The sequence below is a fragment of the Emys orbicularis genome, chromosome 10 (assembly GCF_028017835.1).
Source record: "Emys orbicularis isolate rEmyOrb1 chromosome 10, rEmyOrb1.hap1, whole genome shotgun sequence".
Classification (NCBI taxonomy): Eukaryota; Metazoa; Chordata; order Testudines; family Emydidae; genus Emys; species Emys orbicularis.
Genome location: NC_088692.1, coordinates 56,434,848 through 56,441,491, shown reverse-complemented (window position 1 = coordinate 56,441,491; position 6,644 = coordinate 56,434,848).

The following is a 6,644-nucleotide window of genomic DNA, read 5'->3' as shown; positions in this document are numbered from 1 at the left end:
TGAGCCAGGGCATTAGCGGGTAGGCTGGGTCCCCAAGGATCACTGTAGGCATCTCCACATCCCCAAGAGTTATTTTGTGGTCCGGGAAGTAAATACCTTCCTGCAGCCGTCTAAACAGACCAGAGTTCCTGAAGACGCGAGCGTCATGAACCTTGCCCGGCCATCCAACGTTGATGTTGGTAAAACGTCCCCTGTGGTCCACCAGTGCTTGCAGCACCATTGAAAAGTAGCCCTTTCGGTTGATGTACTGGCTGGCCTGGTGGTCCGGTCCCAGGATAGGGATGTGAGTTCCATCTATAGCCCCACCGCAGTTTGGGAATCCCATCGCGGCGAAGCCATCTATGATGACCTCCATGTTTCCCAGGGTCACTACCTTTGAGAGCAGTACCTTGATGATTGCGTTGGCTACTTGCATCACAACAACCCCCACGGTAGATTTGCCCATGCCAAACTGGTTCGCGACAGACCGGTAGCTGTCCGGCGTTGCAAGCTTCCAGAGGGCTATGGCCACTCGCTTCTGGACAGTCAGGGCTGCTCGCATCCGGGTGTCATTGCGCTTCAGGGCAGGGGACAGCAACTCACAAAGTTCCATGAAAGTCCCCTTCCGCATGCGAAAGTTTCGCAGCCACTGGGATTCGTCCCAGACCTGCAGCACTATGCGGTCCCACCAGTCCGTGCTTGTTTCCCGTGCCCAGAATCGCCGTTCCACAACATCCACATGACCCCTTGTCACTGTGATGTCCTCGGAGCTGGGTCCTGTGCTTTGTGAGAGGTCTGTGCCCCTCTCAGAGTTCAGGCCCTCACCGCGGTGCCGTAGCCTCCTCGCCTGGTTTATCTGCATCTGCCTCTGGGAAAGGTGGATGATAACCTGCGAGGCGTTGACAAGTGCCACAACTGCAGCGATGGTCGCAGCGGGATCCATGCTCGCAGTGCTGTGGCGTCCGCGCTGTCACTGACCTGAAAAGCGCGCAAACTGATTTCCCGCCGGCGCTTTCAGGGAGGGAGGGAGGGCGGTAGTGACAGACGGATGACGACAAGTACCCAAAAGCACCCTCGACCCTTTTTTTTTACCCAGAAGGCATTGGCGGCTCGACCCAGAATTCCAATGGGCAGCGGGGACTGCAGGAACTGTGGGATAGCTGCCCACAGTGCACCGCTTCCAATGTCGACGCTTTCCCCATTAGTGTGGACTCACAAAGTCGAATTACTGTCCTTAGTGTGGACACACAAGTTCGACTTTGCAATATCGATTCCACATATTCGATTTAAGTGAAATCGAAATACCCTCGTAGTGTAGACATACCCTAAGAGTCTAATACAGCCTGTTCCTCCTCTCTCATTCTTGAATCTCCTGTCCCTTGAATGGATGCCCAGTGACCCTTAAAAAAAATGCAGTCATGCAACTTGTACCCAGAAAGTTCTGCTTAACTGCTAACAGACTAGAGCTAGAGTAAGCATGAGAAGAAAGTTTCCATTTTTTAATTTGTGCATGTACACTATAGCGTAAGTAACCACATGACATACTGACAAATATAGAATCAAAGAAGTATAGAACTGGAAGGGACCTCAATTAGTCATCTAGTCCAGTCCCCTGCACTCAGGCAGGACTAAGTAATAACTAGAAGACCATTTTTGACAGGCATTTGTCTAACCTGTTCTTAAAAACCTCCAATGACAAAGATTCTACAACCCCCTAGGCAATTTGTGCCAGTGCTTAACTATCCTGACAAGAACTTTTTCCTAATGTTCAACCTAAACTTTCCTTGCTTCAATTTAATTCCATTGCTTCTTGTCCTATCCTCCGAGGTTAAGGAGAACAATTTTTCACCCTCCTCCTTGTAACAACCTTTGATGTACTTTTGAAAACTATTATCATGTCCCCCCTCAGTCTTCTCTTCTCCACACTAAACAAACCCAATATTTTCAATCTTTCTTCATAGGTTATGTTTTCTAACCCTTTAATAATTTTTGTTGCTTTTATCTGGACTTTCTCCAATTTGTCTACATCTTTCCTGAAGTGTGGCATCCAGAACTGGACACAATATTTCAGTTTGAGTCCTAATCAGCACGGACTAGAGTGAAAGAATTACTTCACATGTTATATATAGATAGAGGTGTATTGTGCTGACAAATGTATATGTAAACTACTGCCCCTTACTGAGTGCAGTCGGCATTGCTCATCTCATCGCCTAATATGGCTTCAGCTAAAGACGATTCTCATTCAGTTCACCTGGCAGGGCTTGTACTTTTGGAGCAGAATCATAAGAGCTCAGTTCCTGTAGTTAACATGAAAATCTGAGTATCCACTTTACACAATAATGCTGTCCATGAAGTCCTAACTGTTCATAGAACTGTCCTGATGTCACGACATGGAGTCGATACACAGACTTGTGTCCGGATGTTCCACTGCATCATCACACATTGGTGACGCTGCATTGTACAGCAGCATTACAACAGAGTGAGGTCTGGCCTCTAATTATCTCCCAAACTTGACCATCATTATTAAGAACGATGTTTATTATGGTGGTGCCTAGGGACCCGCCAAGAATGGGATCCCTCCTTCTGTGGTTGTCCATGTGCAGTGTTTTATTTTACATTGTACTGAACCCTTTTATGCCTTTCTGGCCAGGCTGAAACCATCTACTGTAGGGAGAGGGAGCCCAGGAGCCTTTCTTTCCTTAGGGATGTACAAGGACTGGCATCACCAGTTAGCCCAAAGGGGATGAGGAGGAGGAGACAAGGAAGGTGAACAGAGCAGGAGGACCCACACACTCTGTGCACCAGCCAAGGGCGTGCATGCTGCACCATTTAATGGGGTGTAACAGGAGCTGAGCTTCCCTGCATGTTGGGGTCTTCCAGGAGACTCTACCGCCCCCAACAGGTGCCAGTGCTTTAAAAGCACAATAGACTCTGTCATTGGCGCATTTATCAGTGATGTGAGTATCTTGGGAAGCTAAATAATGATACGTTGTTTCTGTTATTTTTCATAACAAACTTCTGCTGCATCCAACAAAGTCCACCCCTGCAATATGTTTTGCCTTCTCAATCATTCCATAATACAGCAACCTCCAAAGACAACCCCTCTATTTTGGCTCGCAGTTTAAACAGTGGTGTCTTTGCTGAAACTCATTATGTAGGTGTGTGTGGGGGGGTATCTTTAAAGGGATGTTTGTTCATTTACCTGAACTTTGTATGAGATGGGAGCAAGATGTGGTATTTAAAAAAAATCCCAAACCAACAACTTCAGAGGCAGATCAGATCTGAATTGTGATATCCCCAAAGTTTTGGGACTACTTAGATCCAGGATTTTTGTTCAGCTCTTCAAGGAAAAATCCTTGCAGGGATAATAGGGATGATTTTCTAATTGTATGCACAAAATAAAAAGGCCTATAATCCTCAGATCAAGTGGTGAAAACATACTTGGATAGCTAAAGAATCCCACCAGTGTCCCAAAGGTTTCCTTTGGTGTGATCATTGCCAAAAACTAAAGGATTCTTTTAAATATCCTGGCAGTGATAAACTTGTACATTAACATAAATATCTCAGAGACCAAATACGGTGTTTTTTGCTGCTACGCTTGTTACTGCTATCTTGCTGTGGTTGAGATTGGAGAGAAATGTAATCAATGGGTAATCAATCAAGCAGTTTACTTTTCAGTCCTCCTAAGAGAAGGGTTGAACTTTTCAGCTTCAAGCAATCAGAATTAAGCTAGGACTTAAACTAGAGCAATTTTAATTAGATGCATAGAACTGTCCAAATCCCTCCTTCCCACTTGGAATATTATGTTTAACTTAGGCAGGAAGAGGAAAGCATGGACGTTCTGAGTGTGAAACAATCTTCTGCACTTTGTGTTCTAGTCTAGATAATATGTCACATTTTAAAGATTTAAAAATAAAAACAAGCCCAAAGAGGTAACTGGCAATACCTCTTATTGGGCTACCTGGAAAGGGATGGACATGTAAGTGCTAGCGCTTATAACTTGTTAGACATGTTTTATTTTTTTATTGACTGAATTAATGTTATTTCTGCTTCCACACCCTCTGTTACAGTTTGGGAATTTTACAATGTTAAAAAGAGTTGGGAGTTTTGGGGGGTTTTTTGGTCGATGGAAATTATTTGTCAAATGGCGAAGGAAGTATTGTTGTCTGCTGATAAGAGCCACTTACTGGGATTGCAAACCCCTTGGGTTCTCTTCATTACTCTGCCACTGAACCACTGTGTCGACATTTCATCAGCCAGTCCAAGCCGTTCTGAAACATGGGAGGGCCAGGTGCCCAACTCAGGATCTCGATTTGCAGATGCACCTCTGGTGCAGGGCCGTCCTTACCCATACGCAAAGTACGCAGCTGCGTAGGGCACCAGGAAACTTGGGGTACCAAATTTCCTGGTTCCCTGCGCAGCTGCATGCTGCTCCAGCCTCTGCCCCGCCTCTTCCCCAGGCCCCCCATCCCTGCCCTGCCCCAGCCCCGCCTCTTCCCGCCACTGCTCCGCCCCAGCCCCGCCCCCACTCCACTCCACCCCTTCCCCAAAGCCCCTGCCCTGCTCCACCCCACCCCGCCTCTTCCTGCCGCTGCTCCGCCCCAGCCCCGCCTCTTCCCACCCCTGAGGACTGCAGCAGGGCCGGGCCTGCACTCACCGGCGGCGGGAAGTGCAGGGACCCGACCCCAGCCACGTCACCGGTGAGTGCTGGGGGGTGGTTCCCCCCTGCCTCCCACGCCAGCCCCCCCCCCCACGAAGGCCTGGGGCCAGCCCCCACCCCCATGGAGGCCTGGGGCCCCACCCCACCTCCCACGGGGGGGGGCTGCGTAGGTCCCCAGAATAGCTAGGGACCACCCTGCTCTGGTGGTTGGGATTCCTCTCTCTTCCCCATAGGCCTTATCTTGATGTGTGACCAGAAAAGTTTAAAGTACACAGGACATGGACCATAACAGCACAAAGTGTATGAAAAACACAGTGCTGGGGAGATGCTGTGGGGTACTGTAGCGAGGCGGCCTGGCTCCCAGCCGCCCCTGTGAGGGACGAGCCGCACCCCGGAACGTCTACAGGTACATGGCACTTCCCTTGTTTAGTACTTTTTTGATCACATCTTTTCAATGTGCTTTGTTGGCCGGGAGTGGAGCCGTAGGAAAATAATGGCTGGGGTGCTCTGTTAAATAGGAGGTTGCTGCCTCTGCCAGAGCCTAGATAAAGGGGAGATTCCTTTGAGGCCTCAAGCTCAAGGGATAATATCACCCAGATAATATCACAGGAGCCCACTCCTCTGTGTGGGGTTGATATGGGGGGTCAGCCTGCCTGTACTGCACTGTGGAGACTCCAGAAAGGTGCGGGGAGGAAGCCAGCCAAGCAAAGGAGAAAGGGAGAAGATTTACATCATGGATGTGACACATTAATTTTCCTGCCTGACTTCATGTCCTGTATGCGCATGGAAATATCTGCATATGGATAATGTTGTATCTCACTGAAAATAATAATGCAATCTGGAAATGTTCCAGGAAGTGGCCAAGCCGCAAGAAGTTCAGCAGCTCCCCTCTCTCTCTTTTCAAAAGTTACAGTTATTTGAGATTTGCCCTAGGAACTAGGGATCAGATCAAGCCACAGAATTTTGGTCCATGTCCATATTCTGAATACCACAAATTCTGGTGGTGATTCAGGCCGCTGTTAAGACAGGAGACATTGACAAGCATCAGATCTGGGTTCAGAGTATGAACACCTGCAAATGTTCAGGGGGCATTGGATCTGTGTGTTCCTTTTCTCAGGCCCCATTGTGTTCAGAACCACCATTTTTTATCTAAATTGCTTGGGCTGAATTCCCTCAAATTAGGGTTCAAAAATGGCCTCGTTTTCAAAGGTTCTGAGCCCTCCCCATTCCCTTTGTCTTAAATGGGATTTCTCAGCCCTTCTAGAAATCAGGCCACTTTGATTTATTATTATTATTTATTTGTGTTTTTGTTGTAGGGTGCAGGAGCCCCAGGTATGGACCAAGACCCTGTGGTGCTAGGGGCTGTACAAGGGCAGAATATAGGTGCCTAAATATGGATTTAGAAGCCTAATGTTTTAGATTCCTTGGTTTGAAAAAATTGGCCTTTATCCATTGATTGCGTAAATTAAGCCCTCTTCTTTTTTGTATGCCTGTCTAACGTCAAATAGCAGATCTCATAAGAAAAATTATCAATGGCCTCTGTGTACCTGTGGTAAACATATCTGAAGTGGCTTTGTTGTTTATCAGATCTATCTAAGATGTATCCGTTAGGAGAGTAAGGGCACATAGGAAGCTGATTGACACTTCTGACTCTTGACTGGGCATTACTGGAACAAGCTGAGGTCACTCTAGAGTGTGTGTTTTGATCCTGTCTTCCCTTAGGTTGGCGCTGAGTGAAGGGGATTAAGGGATTGTCTTTAGCACTGTGTGTGAGAGGTTCATTGCCGGGTATAGCCATGAAAAGAATCTCTGTCATTCCTGTTGCCTGGTGTGGAAAATTCATAGGCTCTCTGCATCAACTGCTTTGATTTCCAGATAGTCATAAAGTCAGAAGGAGCCTCAGATGAAATGTATCTTTCCCATCTGGCTGCAACATCTCTCTGAGAGCTGCTGCTTTACAGCATTGATTGCAGATATGTAATTCACAGAGATGTGCATGCAAGTT